This window comes from Acanthaster planci, linkage group LG15 (assembly GCF_054643075.1).
Source record: "Acanthaster planci isolate LZ-2023a linkage group LG15, COTS_SCS, whole genome shotgun sequence".
NCBI classification, from domain to species: Eukaryota; Metazoa; Echinodermata; class Asteroidea; order Valvatida; family Acanthasteridae; genus Acanthaster; species Acanthaster planci.
This window is the reverse complement of record NC_141791.1, coordinates 13,580,932-13,587,026: the sequence shown is the minus strand read 5'-3', so window position 1 is coordinate 13,587,026 and position 6,095 is coordinate 13,580,932. Positions and strand designations below refer to the sequence as shown.

General features: G+C 37.0%; 1 long non-coding RNA gene across 1 annotated transcript; it reads right to left on the bottom strand.

The window, feature by feature from the left end:
- Positions 1 to 2,548: 2,548 nt before the first annotated feature.
- LOC110978885 (uncharacterized) lies at positions 2,549 to 5,338 on the bottom strand. The gene is made up of 5 exons (XR_015427895.1): positions 5,175 to 5,338; positions 4,646 to 4,929; positions 4,153 to 4,248; positions 3,893 to 3,944; positions 2,549 to 3,448 (listed from the first exon to the last, which is right to left on the bottom strand). It is a non-coding gene; the product is annotated as an uncharacterized LOC110978885 (long non-coding RNA).
- Between the last annotated feature and the right edge of the window lie 757 nt (positions 5,339 to 6,095).

Below are 6,095 nucleotides of genomic sequence, written 5' to 3'. Positions count from 1 at the left end.
TTTTCAAAGAAAAAGAAACATATTTCGATCATATATGGGGCACCTAGATTGCAATTTTAATAAAAATTCAGGACTCAAAATTTTTGAAAAATCGGCAAGGGGTTAGCCTTGCAAAATAATGAAATTTTGGCCAAAATTTGACTTTTCTCCAAATCATTCAGAAGTCATTTTGGAATGCAAAGAAACATGTTTTCATTATCTATGAGGCGTCTAGATCTCAATTTCGATAAAAAGTCCAGGGTCAAAATTTTGAAAAAATCTGCAAGGGGTTAGCCTTGCAAAATATTGAAATTTTGGCCAAAATTTGACTTTTCTCCAAATCATTCAGAAATCATTTTGGAATGCAAAGAAACATGTTTTCATTATCTATGAGGCCTCTAGATCTCAATTTCGATAAAAAGTCCAGGGTCAAAATTTCGAAAAATTCTGCAAGGGGTTAGCCTTGCAAAATATTGAAATTTTGGCCAAAATTTGACTTTTCTCCAAATTATTCAGAAGTCATTTTGGAATGCAAAGAAACATGTTTTCATTATCTATGAGGCGTCTAGATCTCAATTTCGATAAAAAGTCCAGGGTCAAAATTTTGAAAAATTCTGCAAGGGGTTAGCCTTGCAAAATATTGAAATTTTGGCCAAAATTTGACTTTTCTCCAAATCACTTAGAAATCATTTTGGAATGCAAAGAAACATGTTTTCATTATCTATGAGGCCTCTAGATCTCAATTTCGATAAAAAGTCCAGGGTCAAAATTTTGAAAAAATCTGCAAGGGGTTAGCCTTGCAAAATATTGAAATTTTGGCCAAAATTTGACTTTTCTCCAAATCACTTAGAAATCATTTTGGAATGCAAAGAAACATGTTTTCATTATCTATGAGGCCTCTAGATCTCAATTTCGATAAAAAGTCCAGGGTCAAAATTTTGAAAAAATCTGCAAGGGGTTAGCCTTGCAAAATAATGAAATTTTGGCCAAAATTTGACTTTTCTCCAAATCATTCAGAAGTAATTTTGGAATGCAAAGAAACATGTTTTCATTATCTATGAGGCGTCTAGATCTCAATTTCGATAAAAAGTCCAGGGTCAAAATTTTGAAAAATTCTGCAAGGGGTTAGCCTTGCAAAATATTGAAATTTTGGCCAAAATTTGACTTTTCTCCAAATCATTCAGAAGTAATTTTGGAATGCAAAGAAACATGTTTTCATTATCTATGAGGCCTCTAGATTTCAATTTCGATAAAAAGTCCAGGGTCAAAATTTTGAAAAAATCTGCAAGGGGTTAGCCTTGCAAAATATTGAAATTTTGGCCAAAATTTGACTTTTCTCCAAATCACTTAGAAATCATTTTGGAATGCAAAGAAACATGTTTTCATTATCTATGAGGCCTCTAGATCTCAATTTCGATAAAAAGTCCAGGGTCAAAATTTTGAAAAAATCTGCAAGGGGTTAGCCTTGCAAAATATTGAAATTTTGGCCAAAATTTGACTTTTCTCCAAATTATTCATAAGTCATTTTGGAATGCAAAGAAACATGTTTTCATTATCTATGAGGCCTCTAGATCTCAATTTCGATAAAAAGTCCAGGGTCAAAATTTTGAAAAATTCTGCAAGGGGTTAGCCTTGCAAATTATTGAAATTTTGGCCAAAATTTGACTTTTCTCCAAATCATTCAGAAGTCATTTTGAAATGCAAAGAAACATGTTTTCATTATCTATGAGGCGTCTAGATCTCAATTTCGATAAAAAGTCCAGGGTCAAAATTTTGAAAAAATCTGCAAGGGGTTAGCCTTGCAAAATATTGAAATTTTGGCCAAAATTTGACTTTTCTCCAAATCATTCAGAAGTCATTTTGGAATGCAAAGAAACATGTTTTCATTATCTATGAGGCCTCTAGATCTTAATTTCGATAAAAAGTCCAGGGTCAAAATTTTGAAAAAATCTGCAAGGGGTTAGCCTTGCAAAATAATGAAATTTTGGCCAAAATTTGACTTTTCTCCAAATCATTCAGAAGTCATTTTGGAATGCAAAGAAACATGTTTTCATTATCTATGAGGCGTCTAGATCTCAATTTCGATAAAAAGTCCAGGGTCAAAATTTTGAAAAATTCTGCAAGGGGTTAGCCTTGCAAAATATTGAAATTTTGGCCAAAATTTGACTTTTCTCCAAATCACTTAGAAATCATTTTGGAATGCAAAGAAACATGTTTTCATTATCTATGAGGCGTCTAGATCTCAATTTCGATAAAAAGTCCAGGGTCAAAATTTTGAAAAAATCTGCAAGGGGTTAGCCTTGCAAAATATTGAAATTTTGGCCAAAATTTGACTTTTCTCCAAATCATTCAGAAGTCATTTTGGAATGCAAAGAAACATGTTTTCATTATCTATGAGGCCTCTAGATCTTAATTTCGATAAAAAGTCCAGGGTCAAAATTTTGAAAAAATCTGCAAGGGGTTAGCCTTGCAAAATAATGAAATTTTGGCCAAAATTTGACTTTTCTCGCAATTAATCGTAAGTACTTGAGAAAAATAAGAAACGCATTTAGAAGGGTATCAGAAGAAATTTAGTTTCTAATGGTTTATTTCAATTGACACTGAATTCCAAATTACAGTTGACTCTGAACACTGTTACAAGAAAATCTTTTATGAGCAGAGTTTGAAGAATCTCATTTTCTTGAATGTGTGGTTTTTTATTTCCACTTTAAGAACAACGTAAATTCTCTGGTCATTTCGAATATATTTATTTCGAGTTGAATCCTGTGAGTGCAAAACACAGCAATTCAGAATATTGATATACGTCTCTGCAACTCCATGTGAAACGGTCAATATTTGTCTAAAATTGTTTCCATCAAATACAGTCGATATAATTTGGTTCCTGTAAATGCAATTTTTTCCTAATAAATCATTTATTTTAACCAAAATTAAGCACTGGCACGTGAAGAATAGCTATTCATCTTTTGCAAAATTCACTTTCTTCTAACATCCATGTTGTACAACAGTTTGGAATTTGAGCCAAAGAACAATCAGCCTCCTCATGGATTCAGAGAAATACAGAATAACAAGAACATTTCATCTACAGAAAGACCAGTAAAATAACACAAACAGTTCATTCGCTTTTAACGTTTTAAAGAGTGCAAAAAAAAATATCAGTGACCACACAAAATTAAAATGTTATTTCATAAATCAAATAGAACAAAGTAAACTGTAGCACAGTTGCCCACGTTTCCTGCATGGACAGGACAGTCACTCCAGAACACTTTCAAACAACTTCTTGTTAAACTTTACACTGACAATATACATCGACATGCCAAACTGCAAAGTTCTAGCCCAATAGTGGCTGGGATACTGTTTTGAGGCTGTAAAAGTGGTAACATTGCATCAGCCTGCTCATCACCTAGTGTGTTCACTCATCACAGATCCTCTCTCACCGCCAGCGTCCTTGGAAGTCAACATCAGCAGCTTTCTGGAAAGGAAAAGGCAAAATTTGTTACTGCACTCAAGAGATATTTGTATCAAATTTCAAGTTTCTTTGAAAAAAATGACAATTTCGGTGATTCAGAATCCTTATGTCAGCACCCTCTCAGAAACATACAAATTGTCCAGGAGTTTCTAAGCATCTGTTATTTTGTTCATTCAAGCAGATTTTTATGTATTAACACTGGAACAGAGAGAGAGTAGGTATTGACAAGTTCTTCAAGAATCATTCTTTCAAGGAGCAAGCACAAATATATATCCAGGTGTTTAAGTTGGTGGGGCAATATGGAAATTTTCTGGTAACTGATTGTCCAAATTTTCACCTGTAAATTCTAACTCTAGGAAAGGTAATATTACTACTTGGAGGAGGAACTAACGGTGCTCTACCATGACAATCAGATTATGTCAATGTAAACTTTCGGAAATAAGTTACCTGGCTCAGTATGAATGACATGCATGTTTTCTGGCCTCTGCCCATTCAGCCTCTAAAGAAACAAAGATACGAGCAAAGTTAGCACCATATCAAGTGATGTTTCTAGCTGGTTTTCAAAATTATCGGTCAGTTTTATGAGCCATAATCAGGCAGGATTAACTCTTCAGAATATCTGCTTTTCAACTTCTGTGAAGATCTTACAAATAAATGTGCTGCGCTGTGTTGGATACCCCTTTGAGTGATGACCAAACACTGCTTACCTTGTATAGGATTATTGGGTTTGCCATGGTAGCACTCGTGTCCCCATTCCAGTAACATCTGCTGTCAAGATGGAAGGTGTTAAAACCAGGACTGACCTGAATGAATACAAAAAAGGGTCACATAATTTGGTAACGTTAAAATCCTGATAAGATATTGCACTTTTTGTCGACTTCTGAAATGCAGAAGTCGTGTTGAAGCAGTTTTTTCTTTACTGTTCCCTTTACATTTTAGAACACTATCAAAAATGATCTTGCAATTTTCAGTTCCACCTTATTGAAAATCACATTGAAAGCACATTTCCATTCTGAATCTGAATGTTATCGCACATTTTGAGGTTTTGAGCATTCACAATGAGGTTTAGACTTTCTCAGAGCAAGCTGTCAAGTTTGTATAAATTCATACATTACTGACACCAAGACTCAGTTTCTTAAATAATTACTCCCTGAATACAAAGAACATGACATGACACTTGTGACATAAAAGTTCACTTACCATGTACCAGGTCATATATCCTGATGTGGTTATCGAGAACTGGGCCACCACATCATGAACGTCCCAGGATACCAGCCACGCACGATCTCAGCATCAGGTCCATCGTTGAGGTAGACGGCAGTAATACGGAACATCACACTGCCACTCTCTGGTCTGGCCTCCTGAAGGAGAGTACCTAGCATCCAATTCCCTCCTGACATTCCACCCCTCCGATGCAAGGATGTCCCACCATTTTATTAGCACTGCCTTAGCTATGCCACTTCCTAACCTGTTCTTCATATAAACTGGTAAAGGAAACAAAAAGGAAAACAGAAGTAATTAAAATGAAACACGTTTTTACTTCATCAAATTTTCTTTTTAATAGCTACATTCTGATAATCAGTGACAATCTTAGGGTCTTTTCTAGTGAAGTGCATAGCTTCAGAACATTGCTGTAAAGTACAAAACTTTTAGTTGGTGTTATCATGCAATGTGAGAAACAGGAAATTGTACTAAAGGGTAACAGCTATGTTGGTTATTAAATTCTTACTTTGGAGTGCTTTTTTTCAAGAAGTGGATTTTGTACTTTTGTCTTGGAAATGACTCTTTGGAGGTCAGTATTAAATTGCTCAACTTTGATCTGACGCTGAAAAAAGAAGACATCCTGGTAAGGTTAGTGAAAACAGGGCCACCACGTGAAGGTCCCAGGATACCAGCCCCGCACGCTTTCGGCAATTAACGGGCCCATCGCTGGACAGACTGGAGTTGCCCTGTGGCCACAGGGGCACCATCTGCCACTGTCCGGTCCGCCCTCCCGAAGGAGAGTGCCCTTGCCTACTTACGCGCGCCCTCCCACCCCCGGGAAGGTGAGAGGACGTACCAGCGCCTTGCTAACCATCAGTGATAACAGGGCCATGCCCCTATGGAAGAGGTCCGCGGCCCTCGACGCGAGGGACACAACTACCTGCATCTTTTTCGGCTAACGGAGACGTTGGTAGGGATAGACGGCCCACAGTGAGCTCACGCCTAGCCCCTTCAAGGGTTTCGCACATCTCGCATTGGAACCCCCAGGACTCCAACGATCGCCGCACTTCTCGCCATTGGAGCAAGTTCCAATTTAACATTGGTATCCCCGCACTGCATCTAAGCCCTAACGACGTAGGGATATAGGAGATCCCATAGTCTTTGCACTTCTCAGAGGGATATAACAGATCCCACTGAACTAAAGAAAAAAACCCTACAAGTGAAACGTTTCATTTCACTGCTAACCAAAAAGTCCCTGATGAGGAAGTATACCTATGCCCTAAATATGATCCTCGCTGGTGGAGCCTTGCAGCAGGGGCAGATCCAGGGGCAAGTTCCCTAACCTTACTCTATTTACATTGTCTTTCAATGGACCAATGTTGTTTCGATGTCCCTGTAAGAATTTCAAAGCTGTTACCATGACGATCATGGTATATCTTTTCTCTGC